At 43.9% G+C, this 26,737-nt stretch overlaps 1 long non-coding RNA gene across 3 annotated transcripts in view; it reads right to left on the reverse strand.

Annotated features, from left to right (window-relative positions):
* LOC146437957 (uncharacterized) overlaps nt 1-26,737 on the reverse strand; it is a 33,017-nt gene that overhangs the window by 3,977 nt on the left and 2,303 nt on the right. Inside the window, exons 2-3 of one of the 3 annotated variants that reach the window (XR_014851606.1) lie at nt 10,841-10,942; nt 7,670-7,772 (exon numbers count right to left, since the gene is read on the reverse strand). The exons of the other annotated variants lie outside the window; for them this stretch is intronic. This is a non-coding gene — a long non-coding RNA (uncharacterized LOC146437957). The remainder of the gene's footprint in view (nt 1-7,669; nt 7,773-10,840; nt 10,943-26,737) is intronic. 3 annotated transcript variants of the gene reach the window in all.

Below are 26,737 nucleotides of genomic sequence, written 5' to 3' on the forward strand. Positions count from 1 at the left end.
GTTTTGCTAACTAGTTTGTCGCAATTATCATACTTACACATATCTACATGGTGCTTTGTATGATTTTTTTAAACCTTTTTAATTACTGAGAACAAAAATAGTACATTGAAGTTCAGATTTTGCAATCAGAGCCTCTAGCAGTAAAGCTTCCCTAATGGTTTCATACCATTTATGCTCAGTTGTACCTTTGATGCTTTTATATAAGAGTGCATGAGCATTGTAGTACACTAGATTGAGATAATACTTTAATCATAAAACTGACCAGACAAGAAGCCTGTACACATTTTATGGTACATCTGAAGGTCTTGAGCCATAGTGTGGAGCATGACTAAACCCCACTGCGTAATTGTTGCAAAAATGGCATCCCATAGTTTTGGGTTTCCTCCTCTTCATAATAAACAAAATTTAAGCTTTTCCTGCATGCAGCCTTATGGCTACAGCATTCATCTAAGTGTTTCTATTCTTTAGTCTGAATCAGGGCAATTTTTCTCTCTGGATGACTGCAACTCAGAGGGCAAGGGTCTGAACCTGCTTTTTAAATTTTTTTTTCATCCAGAGCTGGTGTGCTAAACCCCATGAGTTTAAGAAAACAGGAATATGTGGAAACATCACTAAAAGTAATACATAGCTAAAAAAAAGTTACGAAGCGACATGACATCATATTCTCACAGCAACTAACTCAATCAGAAATGTTCCTACTGGTTCCTATGTGGTTTGGCTGAGTGCACCTCCTGTAGGTGTCAAAGGTGGTTATTGAATTGCACACCATGAAATCATTTCTTTGGTACAGCGCAGGTGCCACTGCATAAATCAGGATATCTCCATGCAATTTTACCAGTTCTGTATCTAACCAAAGGTGTCCTCCTGTTTCTGTTACTTATTAAGCCAGGGGATGAAATGCAGAGATTTCAAGGATGGGGGGTATACTATATTAAGTATTAGTGGCCCACAAATGCTTGCTTGTGTCCCTTGTGTATTCACCCAGTGGCAGATTTGTAGTTTCCATTTGGAGCTGGCCCAACTCTGAGAAATTTGCCTGGCCCTGACTCTCAGCTGGGCTCCCCATTTCAGTCAAAAGCAGCTACACTCTAAAAGTCATCCAAGTTTGTTGGGAAAAAGACTCCACATTCTGCCTTAAAATAAGTTACACGGATGGAAAAATACAGCTCAGGTCTTTCATCATTTGTTCATGTTGTACAGATAGGAGTCCTTAACATGCTGGAGCAGAGCTCAGAGTACCACAGTTTTACAAAGTCAGAGTAAATTAGAAAGAAAATGGATAAAATCCCCTCATAGTTCACTGTTAAAGAATAATCATACAGCATCTGCCTTCATGTCTATAGCTGCATTACAATGAAGGACACAATCAGTCTCTCAAACATACATTGCTGGCTTGGCTTATCATCTCCTACCTCTCAAACTGATCCTTCTGCTTCTGTTAAGTAGTTTTCCATTGACGTTTTCTGTTCTTTTTCAATACACCAGGAGCTTTTGATGACATTGGCTGTTACAGGACTTTCAAAACTCCATCTTTTTTAATATGAGGACAATCTGACTTTCTGATATCTTTTCTTCTGCATTTATCCTTAAATGGTGCAGGTTTTTTGAAAGGACTGAGGCCCCTTGATGGATTTCTCTGCAGTTGCAGTCTGCCCCTGTAATCCCAAAAATCATGTGTTGGGAGGAAGAGAAATGTATTGCTGAATATAAGCCTTTTTTGAAATTTACCTTCTCTTGGGGTGAAATATTTTTAAAATCTCAGGGATACAAAACTTTGCATTTAATGACATTTTTTAATGGGACTTTTTGCCTATGAAACACCAGTAACCTCTCCTAATTTGACCCTCCTTTTACCTCATGTGTTTATTTATTTTATCTAGCTGGTTTCTCTTTAAAAGCTATTATGAGGAAAGTTGTTAACCTGTTAGAGATCAGTTGAATCATTATACCCACCCTCACCTACTCTTAGCAATATTCCAACTCTGAAATTGTTAATAAGTGATTATATACTTCATTTGCTGGATATTTGCTTCTGTCATGATGCTGTTACTCGCTGTGCTCTAGCTAGCTTGGTAGTGAGCTTCTGTGCTGCATTTTGATGCGTATCTGTGATTTAAGGCTGCTGTTTACTCCTTTGCTAATTATCAGAATTTGGCAATAGTCTTGTGTTTATGCAGCATTACCAGCACCTATTTGGATGGTGTTACAGAACAGGGTACACCATGGTCAGTGACACTTCAAAGCCCTTTTCCTCTTAGCCATCCAAGAAAACCTGGTGGATTGAGAACTGCCTGAACGGCATATCTCGGGGTTGTAATCAGTGGCTCAGGGTCCAGTTGGAGGCCTGTCACTAGTGGTGACAGGTTCAGGGGTCAATACTGGGCCCAGTTTTGTTTAAGTTTCTCACCCATGACTTGGAATAAGGATCAGATGCCTCCTCAGCAAGTTCACTGATGACACAAAGCTGGGAGGGGTGGCTGATTCCCCAGAGAGCTGTGCAGCCCTTCAGCAGTAATCATCTGAAATTCAGCAAAGGCAAATGCAGGGTCCTGCTTCTGGGGAGGAATAACCCCAGGTACCAGCACAGGCTGGGGCTGACCTGCTGGAAAGCAGCTTCAAGAAGAAGGGCCTGAGCATCCTGGTGAACACCAAGCTGTCCATGAGCCAGCAGTGCCCTGGTGGCCAAGAAGGTCAATAGGATGCTGGGGTGCATTGGGAAGAGCAATGCCAGCAGGTCAGGGAGGTGATCCTGCCCCTCTACTCAGCCCTGCTGAGGCCTCACCTGGAGTGCTGTGCCCAGATCTGGGCTCCTTGGGACAAGAGTGACATGGAGATGCTGGAGTGAGCCCAGTGGAGGCCAAGAAAGGTGATGAGGGATCTGGAAACCCTCTCTTAAGCAAAAAATCTGATGGAGCTGGGCCAGTTTAGCCTGGATCAGAGAAGATTGAGAGGGACGTTATCAATGTCTGTAATTAACAGAAGGGAGCCCATCGAAAGGGTGGACCCAGAGTCTGATCAGTGGTGCAAAACAATAAGAAAAGAGGCAGTGGGCAGAAACTGATGCACAGGAAGTTTCACCTGAACAAAAATGGGTGATGGAGCACTAGAGTAGGCTGCCCAGAGAGGTTCTGGAGTCTCCCTCACTGGAGATATTCAAGAACCATCTGGACACAATCCAGAGCACAGTGCTCTAGGGAAAGCTGCTTGAACAGGGAGGTTGGACCAGATGATCTCCAGTGACCCCTTCCAAACTTAAATCACAGGATCACAGAATGGGTAAAGTGCTGACAAGCAGGAATCAAAAGACTTGCATTCAGAAATGTGAAACCAGTAAAAACAGGCTTAAATATAGGTATATGTTTAAATACTCTCCTGAAGCTGTTCCCAAATATTTGCAGAGAGAATCTGAGCTCATTAGAACCCATAACCACATCAGATTTTTACTGAGCCCATAATAAGCTCCTCCTTAATGCTGTGGCAAGGGACCAGCATACACTCACTTCTTATTCAAACACTTACAAAATTATTTTGATTCCAGAACTAATTAACTGGACTGTATCTTAATCATTCCTACTAGTATCATACAGACGTAAGCAAACTATCATATGATTCCCTACCAGCCTGATGTATTTTCAATTTCAACGTAACTTAATAATTGCAGTAGCAATTAGTTAAAATGTAAGTAGGAAAAAACATTGGATGGAGACATCTTAATTTAAATATAATCCATTAAGTAAAAACTGCTATTCTAATTAGTGATAATGTAGCACAATTAGGAAATAAAATTTGATTGGTACATTGGAATTTAAACATAATTAGTAATTGCTATCCTAATTAGTAAATGCAATACGTTTTGAGCAGTGTTTTGTTGGGGGGAAATGCATGTACAGTAGAGATGTTGAGGAAAAGGCATCAGGAGAGCTGAGGTGGGGAGAGTGGAGCAGAGGAGTTCAAGCAGTGTCAAGCCCAAAGTCCTTCTTCTAAACCAACACTGACCTCAGAGCAGAGAAGTTCAATCTCACTTGAAAAAGTTGATGTGAAGGATGATTCACTATCACCTCCAGGCAATCTCTCCCCATGGTTAATTATTTCCACTGCCCAGATGCAGTGTTTCACTTTGACACCTACAGTTTTCTCTTTCCAGATCTGGACTGGTAAATACTGATAAGCTAGGGAAAATAGATGTGGAAGTCAACTAAATTGAAGAGCTCAACATTTTGAATTAGGAAAATGCAAAGTTGTCGTAGATACAAAGGCATTACAATACCACAGGTCTGCACTCCTATAACAAGGAGGATATTGGAGGAAAGAGCTTGAGACCTAGCAAGATCTATAGCCTTCTTAGAAATACATCATAACATTTCCTTTAATGAGAGAAGGAAGGTTAAAAAAAAAGTTTTGGCTGTTGTTTCCATTGAATTCACCATAATTTCAACCTCTTTTTCCTGGAAAACATTTCACGTAAGCCCCTTATTATGTAGACACACTTAGCACCATTCTCCATTGTATTACTTTGCATTTATTGACACTGAATTCTGTCTGCTATTTTATCAGCCAGTCACTTAACATCTTCAACATTTCAGTGGCAATTTTAGTTTTGCACTTCTGGACCAGCATGAAAATACCAGGAAATTTTAGTGCTTCTTAATCTCTTCCTTTGCAAGCACCTTTGGCCAGGCAGAACATACCAGGTCCTAAGACCATTGTAAAAACGGCTGTTACCTCTTCACATCATTACTTATCTTTTAAGAGAGAAAAAAAATGTATTCAGAATAAATTAATTACAAATAATACATAGGAACAAGATATACAAATTATCCAAGCTTTACTCTTATCCCATGATATCTTTAACAGATTTTGGTCAGGGAATCTCTGTCAAAAGATTTTAAAAATATGGTATTTTGTATTGATTGGATTCTTGTTATTAATACATGCTGCAGACAGCTTCAATAGATTTGTATAGTAATGACTTATTTTTATAAAAACTGCATAGTTTTGGTCTTTTTTTACTTACTGGATTATATTTACCCTGATGTCCACTCATTCCATTCTTAAACACAGTTTACACCAGATGCTCCAAGACTTTATTTCTTAAAAAAAATATTTGTTATATTTACCACTTTCCATTCACGTGGTACCAAGAACTATTTAAGGAGTACATGAAAAGAACAGAGCTGGTAGGTCAACACTTTCATACTTACATTCCTTGACACCTCTTATGTGAATATTAGTTAGATTTTGCAGTTGGTTAGTATTCTTCCTGCTAATTTACTCGAAAACCTTTTCTACCAGTAATTTAATTAGCGTTAGATTGTCAGAAGAGCACCCCAGAAAGAGAGGTTGCAATATGGGAAAGCTCCCTCAGTTTCATCAAAATGAATTTTTTTAATACCTTTTTATTACATAGTCTGATCCTCTCTATGGCTGCCCCTGACTGTGCCTCAATCATTTATTATCCCTGCAGAACTGACAGCAACATCCCTATTTCTGATATATGTAGGAGGTGGAAAGTGCATTTAGCAGGCTCAGCTCCACACCCACCCCCCACTCCTCCCCTTTTCTTTCCCCCATGGCTTTTCTTTTTAGGGTTTAGCATTTAACTTTCCAGAATTTGGGCATGTCTTTTTTTTTTTTTTTGTTTGTACATGAGTGTTGAAACATCATTTCTAGCTTTCCTTAGTGGCTTTTTATACTACACTGTTTGACTGTAATCCCTTTAATTTTTTTTTTTCTCATGGGTAACACACAGTTACTCTGAGCTTCTACTTAAAGCATTTATGCTATAATCCAAGAATTTGACCCTTTTGACTGTTCCTTTTATGTATTTATTCCTGTCTGGTTTGCCTAGATGGCTACAGAGTAAGCTTTTTTCATTCTTCCACATTCTCTTTTAATTCTCCCCTTTGAAGTTAAAAACGAAGCAGCACATTTTCTGTTCCTGAATGTGAAGGTGGAGAAGCAAAACACCAGCATGCATCTGCCAAGTGCAGTGTGGATGTTTTCCCTGCTCAGTGTCTTCATAAATGGGTTACACAAATATCAATCAGGAATTTTATCAGGATGACTGGATTGGCTTTGAAGTGAGGGTAAGGGCTACTTAACCATGAATGTTTCCCTGCAACACTGTTTTTCTGCAATTTTACAAAATATATGAGGAGAAAGAAAAGCCTCTCATGCTAAGGGTTAAGGTTGATACAAAAGCAAATGCATTCACCTAAGTCACAAATAAATTAAGACTGGCAATTTAGAAGATGGTTAATGTCTGTTAATGATAGATTTCCAACCAGAAAAGTAGGTTAGGAAAATATTAACTAGTTTTAATAGGGGGATTCCTAAATCTTTGGGAAAGATCACAAGACTCCCTTTCCGTGCCAGCAAGGGCTTAATTTGCTAACTGAAAAAAACTTTCTTACATGGTTGAGGATATTTTTGTGCCCTTTTCTGTTGGAGGATCCTCCTCTATAAAAACTTTAGTTCTTGCTCCTCAGCTTAAAAGACAATTCAAGATCTGATTCCATTTTGGCAATGATTTTGGCAATGACTTTGGCAACATAACTTACCACTGTCAGAAAGAAATCCAAACATTTCTTTTGTTTGTACCTAATCTGCTATTCAATAATCTCATTTGATGTCCTGGACTCCTGAGTTATAAGACCAAACAACTTCCCCTTCTCCACCAAAGTCATATTTCTATAGTTTTCCCACATATCTTCCCCCCAAACATCTTTTTTTCCCCCACACCAAGCAGCCTTGGCCCATTTAATCACCCCTTAGAGAAAGCTGTTCCCTATTACTGATAATCCTTCTTGCCTTGCTTTGGAAGTTGTCCTGATCTGCTAGATCATTTTTGAGTTAGACAAACAAATTGCACACAGCACTCAAGATGTGAAAACACCATGCATTTAAACAGCAGCCTGGGGGGATTTTCTGTTCACTTTCCCTAATAATTTTTAGCATAACTACTAACGAGGACTGAGCAGATGTTGAAGCTCTAAAACCTCTTTTCTTATTGGCAGGAGTCACTTCAGAGCCCATAACTACAGTGTAAAGTTTTGAAGGTTTTTTACCCCATGCAGGGCTGTTGTTTCCAACGCATTTTTCACATCCTGCAGGAAAAAAAAAGGCTTTGAGACACCCCAAATAGCAAATTGTCATCTGCAGCATATCTGTCCCTCCCTGATACAGACCAGAAGCCATTCACAGACAGACAGCTGCATCCACCCAGTGCTCCAGACAGCTTATCAACCCAGATTTGGGATATTTTCCTATTGCAATACACTCTCAGATTTCCATTCAAGAAAGTCACGCAAGCATCTATTTAATACCACTCTTGTTAGCTAAATATTTAAGCACAAAGCTACCATTACACACCTAACAAATCCTTTTCTATTCAGCAGGATTTCTGCATTTGCTTGAATTTGAGTATAAACTTTGGTATTTTGCTGAGTGGAGATGCCTTCTTGAACAAAGCCTTTATCCAATGAATTAACCAAATAAACCAAACAGATTTCCTAAATCCCAGGCTTTCACCTACTGGAAATGGGTTGAGTGTGTGCATGGCTTAAGAAACAAACAGATGTTGATGTTGTCCATCAGAATTATTTTCTCACAGCAAACACAAACACTGCCTGATTTGTCCTATGTTTGAAGTGTATAATTTGTGCCTCACCTGAGTCAAGCTTCACTGAGAAGCAGGTGCAGACCAAGGGAAGGTCTTGAAGGGAGAGGCAGTAGCACCAGTTCACCAGGCACACATATTGCTATTATCAAATCTGAATCACCATAAAGTATCAGCATTTCTCTTGAGAAGTACTGAGGTTTAGATTTTCCTGTAATAAATCAGTATCAAAGCCCAAATGCCACCCTGCAGTTCCACCTACACTTTGGAGAAGCAAGAGCCATTTTACCTGCCAGTTGGTGTTTTACCAGGGAAGTATTTCCTTCTGGTCTTATTGTACTGCCCAGGACATGGAAAACTGCACTCTGCTTTGGGACTTACTGTAGTTTGGAGCAGGGAGAGAGGGTCTTCCTGCAAGATTTTTGAGTGCTGGCACCATGATACAATGGTAGTACGCACAAAAAACACAAAAACCTTACCAATGGGGGAAGGTGTTGCTGTGTCTGGCATCTGGAAGCCTGCATTGGGTTACTTATGGGTATATTTTAACAAGCATCAATTGTTTTACCAGTTTTTCCCAGTACTGTTATTTCCAAAATCCTCTCCAAACTCATCCTTTACTGTGCGTTTTTATAGTATCTTTATAGCAACAGGGTTTGAGCCCCTAACCTCAGCTCTTAGGCAAAAACCATGATTCAAAGACCTAATGGGCAGTCAAGAGGTCCCTACCAAGCAGGTAATGCTTCTCTGCAGGCTGCCTGGGAGAACAGGGGCACAGGTAAATGGGAGCAGGGGAATCACTTAGAGTCACATCATGAACTAATGCTCGAGGGAAGAACATTACCTGCTTGCTCCTGGCTGTACAAATTGCATTTCTGCTCCATCTGCATGAGCAGAAATTAGAGTTTGCCTCACACAATGGACCTGAAATGAGCAGAGTGTTCACAGTGAAGGGCTTGTACCATTAGGCCCTAGTGGATAAGTAGTGTTTGTTCCTAGAAAATGATGGTCGTGCTCTCTAAATGCCCTTTACTGTAATGCATTTTGATTAAGCATTCTGATGAATCCCCTGATGAAGAGTCAGCCTGCCCTCATGCCACACTAAACACTGTGGAACAGCTCAGCTAATTTCAGCTGTCAAAAAATTAACTACCTAGACACAGCAGTCACTGGGGTATGCTGCACTCAGGAGAAATTCAGAGCTCAGGAAGGCTTCATTTCCCTCAGAGCTACCTGCATCTCTGCAGGAGAGGGTGATTCATGCTATCCCAAAATAGGTATGTAACCAGGATTTGCATCATGCTCTGGTAATGCTCTTCTCTCCTCCTCAGCTCCTGATGACTCTCCCGGGAGCCCAGATATTCAGCACTGACCAGCCCTGGGGCCAGCTGGCTGAAAGAATTTAAGACAAATTGCAAGCAATAAGCTTTTTGCCACCCCAAGTAGCCAACCATCTGAATTAACAGGTAGATTTTCAGAAGAGAGGTTTGTGGCTGTCAGGTCTGCTTCTCTGTGCAAGACAAGTGCCATCCTTCCTTACAGGCAGGGCTCGCAAGCAATTGCATTTCAGATGAGATCTTCTATCCTCATCTCTGCCAAGCCACAGGGGGATGTTCTCATTTCAACATACCACAGAGAGTGGCTTTGGCATGTTCTGTGCAGAGCATATTTGACATTTTAATTGATGCCATTTGTTAATTAAGAAGGATAAATGATGACAGGGAGAGAGGAGGAGATCTTATAAAGAATGAATAACAGCCTTGTTCAAAAGCAGGTAATGAGATACTGGGTTAAAATAATGTAAGCGTTGGCAAAAAATGTCTAAATGTTTTTCAGAAATCAGGTGCTGCCCATCTTTTCCTTATCACAGAAATGTCAGGGAGTGAAATTCATCAGCTACTTACAACATGTGCTCTTTACTGAAGGGTTTTCTATCAGAAAAGGCTGTGCATCCCTGAGTTAAGCAACAGCTGGTCTCCTGCCATGGCATGGACTAAGGCTCACCATTCCTTTTGTCTCTGCTTGCCATCTCCACAGCCACCACCGAGGCAGAGGATGAGGCCACAGCACTGCCAGGCTCAGTCTGTCCAGACTGGGCTGACCCCCGATTTTGCACAGGAACATGCCAGGCAGCAGCAACTTCCCTCAGCGGTGAGGAAGAAAAAAGAGGAGTTGGTAGCATGATGCTCAACACTGATCCCCTTTTCAGATGCACCAGCAGCTGTGTTTGGGGCTCGTTTTCCCTAAATGCTGTCTGTCTGTTATGCAAAGCCCTTTAATAGAGGAGAACAGAGCAGAGTCTGTTAGCCAGGAGAGTGGCTCTGCAGAAAAGCAGATCCAAAAAAGCCTCGGGTGTAACTCCTTTCTGTGCTGATGCACATTTAAGCAGAGGCAACAGGAAAGATCAAGCAGAGGCTGGGGACACAGAAAAATGTAATCTTCATCAGCTGATGTAGGGAGTGGAGAGAAAGCCTGTCACATCCAAATTTCCAGTTCCAGTCCCTGGAAACAGAGAACTCCCAAGCTTGGGGTTTTGGACTGAGAAGTGCTTTTGACATGTGGCAAGAGAGATTTTGTCTAGACTTTCCTGTCCAGTTTGAAGTGGTATTTCTGTCTCCTGCTCCTCTGCACACACCAGCAGAAGCACTGATAGCAATGTCAGCATCTGTGCAGAGTATACCAGAAGTCCCTGTATCTGGCAGACACCAGGAGAACTGTGCAGGTATGGGAGCTATTTCCTGTGGTCCATAAGAAATATATGATGTGTGTCTCTAGGATGAAAGGTGAGATTGTTTACCAAAGGTTTCCATGTCCAGGAGCTGAGCAGCCAAGCTGCAATTTTGGAGGAACCATCAGAGCACCCAAAAGATGCTGAGTCCCTGTTCTGACTCTCCTAAAGAATCAAGGTCACACCTTGAGCATGTCTCCTGCCTTCCCTAGGCCTCAGCTTGCTTCAGGGGGTGGGAAGGCAGCAGTGAGCATTATAGCAACCTTGTCTGGACTCTGAGATGAACACCAGCACTAGGGCAGTGGCAAGGGTTTACACACAAAGGAATACTGCAAAATTGCTGGAAAAGTTCATTTTCAACTTCCATTAGGGGAAAAAGCTGTGAAAAGTTTGGGGAGGTGATAAATACCACCTCCAGACTGACGCAGGCTGATTGTTTGTGGGTTTTTTCCTATTTGTTTTAGGTTGTTTACTCAAAGTATTCATTTGTTTACCTTGTTGTTTTCCACTCCTTGCATCTGTTCATTTGTTTAAGTATGAGCCTCCGTGTTTTCCACTTCTGTTTCCTCTCATTACAGTGGAGCATCTGCTTAGCACTTAAAAAAATCAATCAAAAATAATCTTATACCATGGAGCAGAAAGTTTTCATAAACTATGAGTGAAGAATGATTATCGTCTGCATAATCCCTTTTATTATTACTATTAATTTTGACTTCAGTCTGACAATAATCTGCATGACCTTGACAAACTTTTTTGGGGTGAAAAAGATAGGAATCATAGCTTAAGAGAACATCTAAGAGAACCACCCCTCCTTGAAAATCAAGGCAACTAAATCAAGAAAGACTATTGTCTTTCCCTCCCTCTGCAAATCATTTTAAATTCAGTCTTGAGAAAGGGACAGCCTGCAAAAGTTAAGGGTGTTTCCTGCTAGCCAGAAATCCCAAGAGAAGGTGAACGTGGCTAGATATGACCCTGTGCACTCTCCCCTCCCTATAGGAGAAAGCATCCCCACGCCCCTTTGCCTCCCTGCTTGCACAGCTCTCCCTCGTTCTTCACCGTCAGGAATCTCATTTGACCAAGTGACATTTAGAGGAAATTGTCTTGCTGATTAAAGGAAACATGCAGTATCTGTGGAAAAGATATCAAGAGCACATAAGGGGGTGATGTGAGGCTGAGTGTCCTCTCTCTAACAGCTGCAGGCAAGAGTTATTCATTAATGAAATCAAGTCACACAAAATTCCATGATAACATTGGGGAGTTTTGCACAAGTGATTAAACCAAACAGCAGGTAGATGAGCCTTTCCCAGATTTTCCAGCAACTGCCTGAATTGCCTCTAGGTCCAATTTTAGGTCTAAGAGGTGATTCTGTTACCAGCAATCTGTCATAAGTGACTCTGAGTTCCCTTTCAGCATCTCTCCTTAATGTTACTGACGTCCAATAAATCTTAAAAAAAACAAGCAAACAAACAAACAAACTGAAAACAACCCCAAAAATACTCTCACACAGCAACACTATTCAGACATCCACACATTAGGAAACCTCAGTGAATGTGAACCCCAGAGTATTTCTGATGAAATATTCAGATAAAGGTCATCTGGGTTGAGTTGAGGGTGGACCAACGCCATGTAAGTCAAAATAAACAGTAGATCCTCTGTGCATGTTCCTGCCTATTTATGCAAATATTTATTTTTCCTCTCACCAGACACAAGAAAGGGAAGAGTTTCTACAAAACAAAATAATACTTTCTGCATAAAAGTACCGTTCTCCTAATTAACAGAGGTATTCATGGCAGTGAGTGAAAGAAAGCTTTTTCCCTCGCCCTATTCTGCTGTAAAGATGTGCTATCATTTGAACATCACTTAATTAAATACCAGGAACAAGGACATTTTGGAATTGAATAATTCTTTTCTCCAGCAATTTTTTCTAGTGTTCAAATATTGGTCAGGGAAAAAAAAATCTAGCCTTGTCACAGTCATCCAGTACTTAATTGGTTTTTTATTTAGTTCATTATTAAAGCATGAACTTTGAGGAAAAATTTAATTCATTGCTCTCCAGTGTGGACAACTGGCAATGAGTGATTGTGTGGAAAGAAAGAAAACAACTGCAAGTCTTTTTAAAGCCCAGCATCTGATCTTGGTATCATCTCTCATCCTTTACAAAACTCTGCCTGACACGGGAAGTACATCTTTTCTCTGTTAGCATTAAAAAGCGAACTGAAGGTAGGATTTTTCAAAGGCACTTACTTCTTGCTGCTCTCTTGATTCCCATTGAAACCACTGGTAAAACCTTCACTCCCTGCCTGGAGACCAGGGCATGCCAAGCACATCTGAGCACCCCACATATGCAAAAATCAATAAATGCTTGCTTGTATCCCCTAGACTGTGTCAGGTCAATTATGTGGAGACACAAAGGTCATTTTGACTAGCCAAATCCACTGGGGGGACTCCTCCCTTCGAGTTGCCTCTTTAGCCCCACAGCACAGCTCTTCTCATGATGCCATTTGTTTGGGAAGCAGGAGAGATCCTGCTGGTGCTCCCTCCTCATTTCAGCTTTGCTCCATACAGACAGCTAGGGAAGAGGATAACCAAAATTCCCCAGGGCAGCAGAAGGGAGTGGTGGGATTCCTTTGGCTTGGCACAGGGCACAGGGCAGCACCAACCTTTGTGCCAGGGCTTGGCAGAGCTCCTGGGGCCAAACTGGGAGTCAGCTGTGGGAGCTGGCAGGGAATATGGGGGCTGGCCCGAGGGGCCATCACTGCACTCCTTTCAGACAGCGGGCATGGGCACAAGGCAGAGCTGCTGGAAAGTGATAACAAGACTTGTACTGACACCAGGAACAGAGGGCTTAACGCAGGGGATAAAGGACAAAGACCATCTTAGGCATTCAGGAAATCTTGATTTTATAGAGCAGTGGCTGTCCCCATCCTCCCCTTGCAACACAGATCTGGCACAGAGATGCTGGTCCCCATCCCTGCTCCTGCATCAGTGATGTCCTGCCAAGCAAGGGTGACTGAAGGGAAGTGACATGTGTGAGACTATTAACTGGAAAAAACCCTGACAGCACATGCCTCTACCAATGTGCTCTTAGGAAAAAGGCAGGTTGATAGGGATTTTGGCCAAGTGCTGAAACCAGGCTAACAAAGATACAGCAAGTCACAATTTCTGCACACCTGCACATCACTGTGTTCATTGAAAGCTACAGACTACCTTGTTTTCTTTGGCTGGTTATCATACAGTAGCTAGCATGAACTGGGGACAGCACTCTTCCCAGTGAGAGGGAGTAAGGGAGAGAACAGGGATTAAAAGGATGCTGCAGGATCAGTTGAGAGTTAACACACAAGGAGACTGAAGTCTCTTCATTAGCACCAAATAAGAGCAGTTTTGAAACACATGAAACACTTTGCTGCACCATCTGTTTTGTCCAGCTAAATTCTCACATTAATCATCTTTATTCCTTGTGAGTAATTCCCTTATGGGAAATCTACTGAGCATGTTTAAATTTATTAAAACCATCACAGTTTATTAGGAGTCCATACCCAGTGTCTTCTGCCTTACACACCTGATGAAGGGGAGAGAAAAACAGCTGTAATCACAAAATGGGTTCTCTCATCTCTGTGCCTCCCAGTGCTATTCATGGCAGTAGTGGATATTGGTTGCAGTGACATTTCTTGCATGCCTACTGCTGTGTGCCAAGCACCATGTTTCTCTAGAAACCTTGTCTCAGAACATTTAGAAGAGATGCAGATGTGCTTACGTCTGGTTTAAGGAGGAATGCTCTCACCTGCTCTTCTCTAAGCTAAAGTATATAAGCCTGTTCCTAATTTTTAACACAGACAGATTTGACAGGCAGCCTAGATAGGCATCAGCCACTTGATCAACTCTGGATCACATCTTCTAAGACAGCAAAAAAGACTTTTTGTCTTCATTACCCTGTGCAGATAACCAAAAGGAAAAAAGAACAAGGCTGGCATCATGAGGAGCCATGGAACATTTGACAGATGGCAGGATTTTTTATTCCAGAAGTCTTCAAGATGTTCTTCTCTGATAGGACAAGGAAATACTGAAATGGTTTCCATTAAGTTTATGATGTAGCTGCACCAAAAGACAGGGAATTTTTAATGACAGAAGAATGACTAATTTTTCTGGTGTGAATCATCACACTATCTCAGTTTCCTCACTTACATTAGGAATACCAAAACATTTTTTTCTTATCAGTAAGTGAAGTTACTTCATGTGTATTAAGGGCTGTCAAGCCATGGCCAAAGACTGAGCAAGACTGCAAAATCCAAGCCCAGGGCCCCTTCTCTTAAGCCTGTCAAACCCACATGTGCTGCCAGAGGAGGAGCTGTGCTATCCCATCAGTCACACTGGCAGCACAAATCCATCTCATAGGGACAATAACTGCTTTCACCAGCCTCTTGGCTGGAGCAAGGGCGCTGCAGGGGCATGGCCCTTTCTGCCCACTTTGCAGCAAGGCCAGTAACCTCTGGGAGCTGCCAAGTCCCCAGCTTTTGTCCTCCCTAGACCACAGCCCAGAGCCGTTTTGCCTCATGCACACTTTAACGAAGCTATCTCGGCGTGGTTTGCATGGCACAGAGAAATAGGAAACTTGAGCACTGCCAGTTTTTTCCAGCCAAAAGCAAACACAGAGGCAATTATCCCTGCAAAACTCCCTTTGCAAGCTTAACACGCTCCATCCAGGCAACCTCTTTAATCTGTACTAGCTAGTGACTCCCTGGTGAATAAGCTTACTTCTCCTTGAGGGATTTGCCAGCCTAACTCAACTCATGTGCCCAAACTGGCAAAACCCACTGAAGTGTAAACAGTCCATCCAGGGTGCTCAGAGACCCATTCCTGGGTAATTGGCTTCCATAATGACACACACACACACAAACACAAAACACAGGAAAGCTTCCCCTCAGGTTTGCTCAGAGTACATGCAGCTTTTCACCTGTGATGAATAATAAAGAACTTGTCCTTTTATTCCCCTACCTATGAATTAATCAGGTAAGGAAAAAGAGGGACCTGGATGAGTGCCATGGGCTAAAGGATGAAAATCTCATGCACACACACACAGAGCAGGGACATGCAGAAGTGCCATATGGAAAGTAAACAAGCTGTAGTGACCTTCTCAGGCTTTATCAAGTATTCATGGGAAGCAGGCTCATGGGGATACAAAGCTAATCACAATGAACCCACCAGCACCATGGCATGTTCTGGTTCTCCCTTCCAGCAGCGTTGCCTCCCCATTTGTGTGCCAGATGCCTGTCAGCCCAGCAGCCCAGACCCAAACCAGGCTGCCTGGTGGCCTTCAGCCCTTTGCTAATACTTGGAGCTAAAGCAAAGGAGGGTGCAGCCATGCAGAGGATTTCTTCATACCCAGGCCTTTTTAGATAGAGAAGAGCGGACAATGTCAGACCTTCAGGGAGACCCAGCAATCCACTAATTTAAAACACGAAGACAAGCACCTTGCAACACCAGCGTCAAATTTTATGCTCTTGTACCTTGAACACAGACCTTGGAGTGTTTTTCCAGCCTCTTGAGGAACGTGGTCATTGGGTACTTTCTGGAGATCAGGGATGGCATATGTTACCACGTTAGTGACCTCAGACATGAAAGGAGTCATCCTATTAGAAGCCAGCCATTCAACCATAGCAAATTACATTTCTTGAAGGACTTCAGCCTTGAATTTTCATTTCACAATATATTTCAAAGGAAAAATGGGGCCTGCTGTACAGATAGCCGGAAGAACGAACTATGCAAGACGGATGATTTTTCTAAAGCACAATGATCTATTTAAAAGCAACACAAATATACTGAATGGAAATGATCCAAATTATGTTGATGTGACTACTTAAGAAAGCTAAACGCAGGCAAGTCTCTGCATCATCAGTGCCTTCAGCTTTAATCTCTTGGAAGTAAAGAGAAAAAATGGCAATGTTGTCATTTCTTGAAAGACAGTGGCACTATCTTGATTTTGGTATTCTTTGCTTCTCTTTGAACTGCTTTTTTCTCTCCTACATACTTCAGATCTCAAAACAAGTTATTTTAAAATAACGGATGTAATTGCCCAGAGGTGAGATGGAAAAGAGAAAAAAGATGTGTGTAAAGACTGAGGGCAAGAATGGCTGGACAGCCTCTATAAAAATAACCTGGTCCCCAGTAAGAACACAATTGGAAGTTTTGAGGGCTTAAATGTTGCAGAGAGCAATTTAGGTCAGTTGCAGCAACTACCTGAAGGTGAACATTACAGCCATTTGACAGAGGTTTGGTGAGATCAGAGCACATTTACAGCTACGAGGAGGTAGAGCCAAAGCTGTCTGGACCTTCAATCCCCCCAGCCTTGCCCCACTGGGGAGCAGGGGTTTTCCAAGGTGAACAAACCACTCTACCACAGAGCTGCTTTGGTTTTGATTTCCCCACTATACTTTCAAATGACTCTTGTATCTCTCACTTTCTCAGGCTGTGAAGCATCCCTGTGATAAGTTAAACAGTGATTCTGTTTAACACTCAGATCTATACCTTGTGCTTGGGTGGGGTGAATATGTTATAGGATAAGCTGCATTTCTCCCATACTTTTAACCACTTCCCTCATGCTTAGCCCATCAATCCAGTATACATGGACAGACTTCTACTATTGCAGGCACCTGAACAGGTCCTGATGCTAATAAAAAACCCAAACAAAATAAAAAAACAAGGATAAAAGCAGATGGGGTTTTTTTTGCCCTCGTGAAATTGCTTCAACAAAACCACATTCATTTGTCTTTTATTGGTGAATAACTTAGTACTACAGTGCTGGGAAATGCTGAGTGAGCAAGGCCAAAGAGGAGGCAAAACAAAACTCAGTCATTCAACTATCTGGGGGAGGAAAGCTTGAGGAGAGAGGCAAAGAGAAGATTCTGGGAGGGGATGGAGATCTGTGAGATTCCAGGGATGAAAGGGAAGATGAGAGCAAGGAGGCAGCCTTACACAAGAGGCAGTGCATTAACACATTATTGTTGATTATGACGCTATTTTAACCCTTGAGGTGTTTTGGTCTTACTCGTTACACATGAGAGTTCCTAACTCAAAACCAGCCTCCACCACCTTACCAGAGGTACCACCACATCAGGAGTTGTGCTATAATATCATTATGCTATAATTCCTTATTTTGTTCACACCAATTCCCCTTTCCCTGCCCCTGAGCACAGCATTGTATCCCATCTGACCCATGGAAACACGACACACTTTGGTTTTAATTCAACCTTTCCGCTTGCTCTCGTGTTCTTTGCTCAATGTCACAGCAAGAGCAGCTTCCTGATTACCTTGCTACATGTTTATAATTAATTTCTCTCGGGAGGATTACAGCCAATATTATTACCAAATGCATTTCCTAAGTATTGAAGCAGGATTGGTTCCAAAAAATACATGTGATTTATTTTCTCCCTGGGGAGCAGACATTTGTAAGTAGCAGATTACTGACATGCCACAACCAGAAAGCAAAACATAATAGCAATTAATACAGCATTGTGAAGGAAAGCCTGCCTGCTGCAGAGACCTCTCAGCAGCAGCAAGCTGACAGCAGCCATGTCACAAAATCTGCCTCAGGACTCAAAACACCCAGCAAGATTAAGACTAAGAGTGTGGGATTTGAACTCCTTGCAGCAGAGGCTATCCTTTTGTTCTGCTTTTGAGCAGCAGTGAGCAGGCAGAGGTCCTGCCCTACAATGGGGGCTACGAGCATCAGCAATAAATATGAGGGGTAATGCACCCTCATGTTAAAACACCATGGGTGTTTCAGAGGAACTGATGCCTTTTGATAGGATAAATTTCAGAATAAATTTCTTTTTTTTTCCTTTTTTCTTTTTTTTCATAAAGAAAAAGAAGAGAGATGTTTTTCTTAAAAGAGAAAAAAAAAATTATGAGGTTCCACCTCTTCCCCTGCTTTCCACACTCTTTTGCTTAAAATGCCCTGAAATGTGTGACACAGTAATTTCTGTTGAGACTGTCCTTAGGCAAAAGTAGGTTTTCCTAGGAAAATTGGCTTCTGGAGAAGATACCTTTGACCAGCCCTGAAGTAATAAAACAAGTGGCCGTGACACGATTTTAAATCACTTCTCTCTTAACATAAATCATAGGAAAATGTGTCATGGTCCTATTCAGTTCAATAGCCATTTAGCCCTATGTTTCCCTGATGAGCCACCCTGTGAAAAGAGTAGAGGGGTCTTGCTTAATCAAAAAAAAAAAAAAAAAAAAGCCAACCTGAGCCACAGGCACTTGCCAAAGGCATCTCTGCAAGCAGAGAGAGCCAGAGCAATAGAGCAAAGGTTCAGCTGTCCTGGCCTCACAGCGAGGTGTCCCTCTCAGCACAGCTCTGGGTCACAACCCAGGCTCTTTTGTGAGGGTCCTAAGGGAACCAGTTTGTGCACAGTACACCTTCTCCCCCAGGGCTGCCTTTATCCACAGCACTGCAGGTTGGAAAGGGCACTGCAAGGTGCCTGAGGCTGACTTGGTGGATTTGAGCCCTATAACCCTGGAGCCTCTCTCCCTCATTAGCTCCGAAGACAACACAAGGATGGTGATGGAGCATGGGGATGAACAAGCCACCCTGAAACCCAGAGCTGTGAAAGGCCATGTTAATGAGGGCTGGCAAGCCCCTGCTTGTGGATGATTTGAAAATCAATTTGTAATTGTCCCTGCAGGTATGACATCAATTGTTTCCCAGGCAAAAAACTTGGGATCTTGTGCAAGAAAACTGCTTTCACTGAAAAATTACCAGTGAAGATTTTCTTCCCAGCAACACATGGCCAGCAGGGTTGAAAAGGAGTAAAGAGGATCTGCCAGAAGATGGGAAGATTTCTCCATCCCTCTCTCCTTTATTCACCCACTGGTAAAACCAGCACTTACATTACTACATGAAGAGTGTAGTTTGCAAATGCTGGTAAAATATTTTGCAAGCCACAGAAAGGAGAGAAGCAAATTTTTTAAAGTGTGATTTTTCCCTATTCCATTGTAGCTTTTACAATTGATTCTAAGGGCAAGCACAGGGCTGATGATAATTGGAGCTTTGCTTGTAGAAATTCTGGACATGATTGAGATATTTTCACAGATATCCCAGTTGTTGCAGCATCCAAACTTTCAGTTAAAGAAAGTATTTCTGCCTGTGAAGATAACTTTCTGAATCCACAGCAGAGCTGAAATAACCATGTCAATAGATATAGAAACTTTCTACCTATAATTCCCAGCATAACAACCTACAAGGTTTTTAAGACCTAATTAATAATGTTAAAGTGTCAACAGCCTTAACCTTTTCAGTACCTGAAGCAGAATATCCCACGCAGTGCTGGCAGCCTGTGGTTGCTACAGATGCCTTTGATGAGCCATGCATCTGAAAGGATGGCATGCTGCAATTAACTCTGTGGGTCTGGACTATGAAAAAAGTGCTGGGATGGCAGCAAAAGGTGAACTCTTCACCTCCAAATTATACTACCGGGACTGATTATGGTAATGCCAATTTAAAAATACAACAGCAAGCTTGTTCTTCCCCTTTCCTGACTCAAAAGTCCACTTTGCCTCACAGTGTCTTTATTTTGATAGCAATGAACTTGAAGTCTGGCTCTCAGCCAGCTTTGTGAGCTTTTTTTCTCCCTTTTTTTCGTAAAGTGAACTTCACTCAGTAATGAAAGTGGAACCTTGAAATACACATGACAACAACCCAGCTTTTGTCATAAAGAACTGACTACCATCAAATTATGGCTATTAAACCTGGAGAACTTCTGGCTTTTAGTCATAACTCTTAGAGTACTAGCTGGGAAGACATCACTGTATGCAAGGCTGGTTTTTCATCTCCTTCTCCCATTTCCTTTTAAACTGGGATAGTGGGTGAGGTGGACCTATGGTCTGACCCTGTAGGACCATTCTTCCACTTTTCAACACACACAGTACAAAAGTCACTGGACTTTTGATTTGGCTTAAAACATTTTTCAAAATGCCACGAGGTTTGCCTTATTTTTTCCTTAGTTTAACAAACTGATATTTTTCAGTTTGTGATGTCCTGGATTATGGCATGGGTGCGGTGTGCATTCACTTTGTACTATGTGGCAGTGGCTGCATCTCATCAGCAGTGTAAAATGCAAATGCTTCCCAGTGTAACCTGCAAAGTAGGGGGAACTTGAAATCCTTAAGGACCATTTAAAGAGAAACAGGTTTGTTAATAACTTGACTGCTTGCCTGAAAGCTTTAGCAAGATGAATTTCTATGTTGTTTGCTAATGCAGAGCAAGAAGGTTTTGCTTACTTCCTCAGCACTCTAACCCTGAACATCTCCCAGCAGCAACAGCACATTTTTATATTGAAATTTTAAGTCATGAATGGCTCATATTTAAAACAGTGAGTTGGTCCTCCTGGAACCAGGAGAACAGGGCAAGGTTTCAAAAATAACACATTTTGGTTTGTCTGCATTATTGGCCTCTGATATCAACAGTTTGGAGTCATATATTTGAGTTTCCTTCCTACAGTGCAAAAGCAGCCCCTTGGCTAGCAGGACCCCAAAGCTTTGGGTCTTCCTACCTCCTGACTGCACTTGAAGCATTCCTAAATGACTGCAGAAACATGTGAGCATCCTTATGGGAGAGGTAGGTAACTAAAGGATACCTCTGGTGGATATGACTGCAGGTCTCTGCCCTCTGAGTGGTAAAGCTATTCTCTCACTGTGTTCCTCTGACTTAGACTCAGGTCCAAAATTCCCAAGTTTTGTTTTTGTTTGTGGGCTTTTGGGGTTCAAGGTTCAAAATTCCCAAGTTTTGTTTTTGTTTGTGGGCTTTTGGGGTTCACTTTGACCCTCTGGCAAACACTTACAAGGACAGGAGAATGACTCATGTTCTGTGGGTATCTCTGTGTCCTAGGTTGCAATATTGATGTAGTTAAGTATTCTATTACCACCAGCTGTGGGCCATTAGCTGCTATCACCCACTCCGGATGGCAGGCAATGGGCCATCCTTAGCTATTATCACTTGCTAACGACCCACCCCGCATGACAGGCAATGGGCCATCAGGGACCCACCGTGTGACTCATGGACTTATCTCATCCCATTGTGAGATGCTCTGCCGAGGAGGGAGGAGCCAGTGTTCCCACCTGGGTATAACCTGGCCCTGGAACTGCCTGAGCTAGCCCTGTCTACTGGGTTCCCAGAGGACCAGAGCTACCACTGGATCTTCAGCTGGAGACCAGACCTTCACAGGATCACCGCTTGAACTGAACTACTTCAGTTGGACTGCTACCACCACCCTAACCGGGTGTCAGTTTGTATCTGACTTTGTCAGTGCTTTTCCTTGTATTATTTCACTTATTTTTAATTTCAATCTTGACTTGTGATCTCCCACTGGTTTGTTTTTCAAACCAACACATATTTTGGCGCCCAACGTGGGGCTCGACCTGGGGAAACTCAGAAATCCTAGCACCATGATGCTCAGCTTATCTATATGGGTATTGTATCTCGCTCTCTATATTTTTCCTCAAATGGGATACTATCTGCCTGTCATATTGCTCCTGTTGCGACCAGGGAATGGCATGAGAATTGCTCTATTGGTTTATTATGCCTATGGCATGGTTACCTGTGAGGCAATGAACACCATTCGTTATATATACTCGACTTTGTCTGCCTGGCCTAACCTGAGCTGCTTCGTCTGGGACCTCCTCAGCAATCGCACCCAGCCTTTGGGGCTAGGAAGAGAGAGCGGTTTCTTCCAACATTTCAGGTCAGGCACAGCTGTCCTTGACAATATTGAGTTCTCCCTGGATGCTAAGGATGGCATAATCTTCCTGTCAGTTCTGTTTTCTTTTTTCTCTGCAACCAGCACCGTGTACCTCATGCTGAAGATCAGAACAATATTTTGTCTTCTTGAGGAGGAGAAACAAAGCAAATCAGAACAGCCGAAGCCCGTAGCAGTTGCCCCCGTCCAGAAAAAGAAATCAAAGAGCAAATCAGTCCGCATAACGACTGATGGGGATGCGGCAGGACCATCTCACCAAGCAGAAGAGACAGAGCCGGAGATCATCACTCGCTCTCTATCCCTGGGGGAGCTGCGGGACCTACGGAGGGAATTCACCCGGCAGGCGAACGAGTCCATCTTAACCTGGCTGCTCCGCATCTGGGACGCCGCAGCTAACGACACCATTCTGGATGGAAGTGAGGCCAGGCAACTGGGATCCCTGTCCCAGGATGTGGTTATTGACCAGGGGATTGGGAGAACCCAGGAAACTCTCAGCCTCTGGCGGCGATTGCTGGCGAGTGTACGGGACAGATATCTCTGCAAAGAAGACCTCCAGATGCACCAAAGGAAATGGAACACAATCGAACAAGGTATCCGATGCCTGAGGGAATTGGCCGTACTAGAGATCATTTTCTCGGACAATGAGAGATTCCCCAAGAGCCCAGATAACGTCCAGTGCACTTCACAAATGTGGCTAAGATTCGCGCGGCTCGGACCAGAGATATACTCTCGTTACCTGGCAACACTGCAGTGGAGGGAAGGCGAAGACCAGGTGGGCGTGTTAACAAACAAACTGAGAATTTATGAGGACACTGTCACCGCTCCACTACGTACCCAGGTCTCATCGGTAGAAACAAACCTGGCCGAGCAAGTCCGGAGCTTGATTGAAGAGAATCAGAAACTAAGGAAAGAGCTCAAAGAAGGACTTTTCCATGCCACACCGAAACCAACCCGAGTCTCTGCCATCAGGAGCAGACGTCCCCCAGCCAAGGAAAGAAGACAAACTCCACGACGTGACCTCTGGTTTTTCCTGCAGGAGCATGGGGAAGACATGAGAAAGTGGGATAGGAAACCCACCTCCTCCTTAGCAGCCCGGGTACGTGAATTAAAAAAAAGAAACATCCACTTCAGGAGGCTCATCTAGGTACAACACTGCCCCAGTCTCTTGTGGACAGAACCCCCGACAGAATGGAAGTGATAATATGACTGATCCTCTTGAAGGAACCTCAGGAACACATTTACAGGAGAAGAACATCGTGCACCAAAAACAGGATTAGAGGAGCCCTGCCTCTAGCCAGGTAGAGGAAAGGGATAATCGGATCTATTGGACTGTGTGAATCCGATGGCCTGGCACGTCTGACCCACAAAGATACATGGCTTTGGTTGACACCGGCGCTCAGTGCACCCTGATGCCATCCAGGTATGTGGGGACCGAATCCATTTCCATTTCTGGGGTGACAGGAGGATCCCAGCAGCTGACTGTACTGGAAGCTGAAGTGAGTTTAACTGGGAATGAGGGGCAGAAACACCCCATTGTGACTGGTCCAGACGCCCCATGCATCCTCGGCATAGATTATCTCAGGAGTGGATATTTCAAGGACCCGAAGGGACATCGCTGGGCTTTTGGGATAGCAGCTGTAGAGACAGAAGACATAAGACAACTGAATACCCTGCCTGGTCTCTCAGATAACCCGTCTGCTGTAGGACTACTGAGAATTGAAGAACAGCGGGTACCAATTGCTACAGCAACAGTGCATCGCCGGCAATACCGCACTGACAGAGACTCTGTGGCCCCCATCCATAAGATGATTTGGGATCTGGAGAGCCAAGGGGTGGTCAGCAAGGCTCACTCACCCTTTAACAGCCCTATATGGCCGGTGCGTAAGTCCAGTGAAGAATGGAGACTGACAGTGGATTACCGTGGCCTGAATGAAGTCACACCACCACTGAGTGCTGCTGTACCCGACATGTTGGAACTTCAGTATGAGCTGGAATCCAAGGCAGCAAAGTGGTATGCGACCATTGATATTGCCAATGCCTTTTTCTCCATTCCTCTGGCAGCAGAGTGCAGGCCTCAGTTTGCTTTCACCTGGAGAGGTGTGCAGTACACATGGAACCGACTGCCCCAGGTGTGGAAGCACAGTCCCACCATCTGCCATGGACTGATCCAGGCTGCACTGGAAAAGGGTGAGGCTCCAGAACATCTGCAGTATATTGATGACATCATTGTGTGGGGGGACACAGCAACAGAAGTATTTGGGAAAGGAGAGAAAATCATCAGAATTCTCCTGGAAGCCGGTTTCGCCATCAAGAAGAGTAAAGTCAAGGGACCTGCCCGAGAGATCCAGTTCCTGGGAGTAAAGTGGCAAGACGGACGGCGTCAGATTCCTTCTGAGGTCATCAATAAGATCATCGCGATGTCTCCACCAACCAACAAGAAGGAGACGCAAGCTTTCTTAGGCGCCATAGGCTTTTGGAGAATGCATATCCCTGAGTACAGCCAGATCGTGAGTCCTCTCTACCTCATAACCCGCAAGAAGAACGATTTCCACTGGGGCCCTGAACAGCAGCAAGCCTTCACCCAGATCAAACAGGAGATCGCTCATGCAGTAGCCCTGGGACCAGTCAGGACAGGACCAGAGGTAAAGAATGTGCTTTACTCTGCAGCCGGGAGCCATGGTCTGTCCTGGAGCCTTGGGCAGAAGGTGCCTGGCGAGACCCGAGGTCGACCACTGGGATTCTGGAGTCGAAGTTACAGAGGGTCTGAAGTCAACTACACTCCCACCGAGAAAGAAATCTTGGCAGCTTACGAAGGAGTCCAAGCCGCCTCAGAGGTGATCGGCACAGAAACACAACTTCTCCTTGCACCCCGACTGCCAGTGCTGGGGTGGATGTTCAAGGGAAGGGTTCCCTCTACCCACCATGCCACTGATGCTACGTGGAGCAAATGGATTGCCCTTATCACACAGCGCGCCCGTATTGGAAACCCGAATCGCCCTGGGATTCTGGAAATTATAACAAACTGGCCTGAAGGTGAGACTTTTAAATTATCTTCAGAAGATGCAGAGGAGCAAGTAGCACGTGCCGAGGAAGCACCCCCGTATAATGAACTGCCAGAGAGTGAAAGACGCTATGCCCTCTTCACCGATGGTTCCTGCCGAATTGTAGGCGCAGATCGGAAATGGAAAGCTGCAGTATGGAGCCCCACACAACAAGCTGTACAGGCTACCGAGGGACAAGGTGGATCGAGTCAGGTCGCAGAGCTTAAAGCCATCCAACTGGCTTTGGATATTGCCGAACGAGAGAAATGGCCAAGGCTCTATCTCTACACCGACTCCTGGATGGTAGCCAATGCACTGTGGGGATGGTTAGATCGCTGGAGAAAGGCTAACTGGCAGCGCAGAGGAAAACCCATCTGGGCCGCTGAGATTTGGCAGGACATCGCCGCCCGGGCAGAAAAGCTGACCGTGAAAGTTCGACACGTGGATGCACATGTACCCAAGAGTCAGGCTAATGAAGAGCATCGTAACAACGAGCAGGTGGACCGAGCTGCCAAGGTGGAAGTGTCACAGGTGGATCTGGACTGGCAGCACAAAGGAGAATTATTTCTAGCTCGTTGGGCCCATGATGCCTCTGGTCATCAAGGGAGAGATGCTACATACAGGTGGGCTCGTGACCGAGGGGTGGACTTGACCATGGACAACATCTCACAGGTCATCCACAGCTGTGAGACTTGCGCTGCAATCAAACAGGCCAAGCGGGTGAAGCCTCTGTTGTATGGTGGACGATGGTCAAAGTACAGGTATGGGGAAGTATGGCAAGTTGACTACATCACACTTCCCCAAACCCGCCAAGGAAAGCGCTACGTGTTGACCATGGTGGAAGCAACCACAGGATGGTTAGAGACCTACCCTGTGCCTCATGCTACTGCCCGGAACACCATCTTGGGTCTGGAAAAGCAAGTCCTGTGGAGACATGGTACCCCTGAGAGAATCGAGTCTGACAATGGAACCCATTTCAAGAATGGCCTCATAAGCACCTGGGCTAGAGAACACGGAATTGAATGGATATACCACATCCCCTATCATGCACCAGCTGCTGGGAAAGTTGAACGGTGCAACGGAATACTTAAGACAACTTTGAAGGCACTTGGCGGGGGAACCTTCAAAAATTGGGAACTGAACTTAGCAAAGGCCACCTGGATGGTTAACACAAGGGGTTCTATCAATCGAGCCGGTCCTGCCGAGTCCGAACCTTTGCACACAGTGGATGGAGATAAAGTCCCTGTGGTACACGTAAGAGGTTTTTTAGGAAAGACTGTTTGGATTAGACCCACCTCAGGCAAAGGCAAACCCATCCGTGGAGTGGTTTTTGCCCAAGGACCTGGTTATACTTGGTGGGTGATGAAGGCAGATGGGGAAACCTGTTGTGTACCACAAGGAGACCTTATCTTGAGTGAGAACTGTGTAGATGGTAATAGAATAAGGGGTGGATAATGTCCTAGGTTGCAATATTGATGTAGTTAAGTATTCTATTACCACCAGCTGTGGGCCATTAGCTGCCATCACCTGCTAATGACCCACTCCGGATGACAGACAATGGGCCATCCGTTAGCTGTTACCAGCTGCTAACGACCCACCC

Source organism: Lichenostomus cassidix, chromosome 4 (assembly GCF_008360975.1).
Source record: "Lichenostomus cassidix isolate B80296 chromosome 4, HeHo_3.0, whole genome shotgun sequence".
Classification (NCBI taxonomy): domain Eukaryota; kingdom Metazoa; phylum Chordata; class Aves; order Passeriformes; family Meliphagidae; genus Lichenostomus; species Lichenostomus cassidix.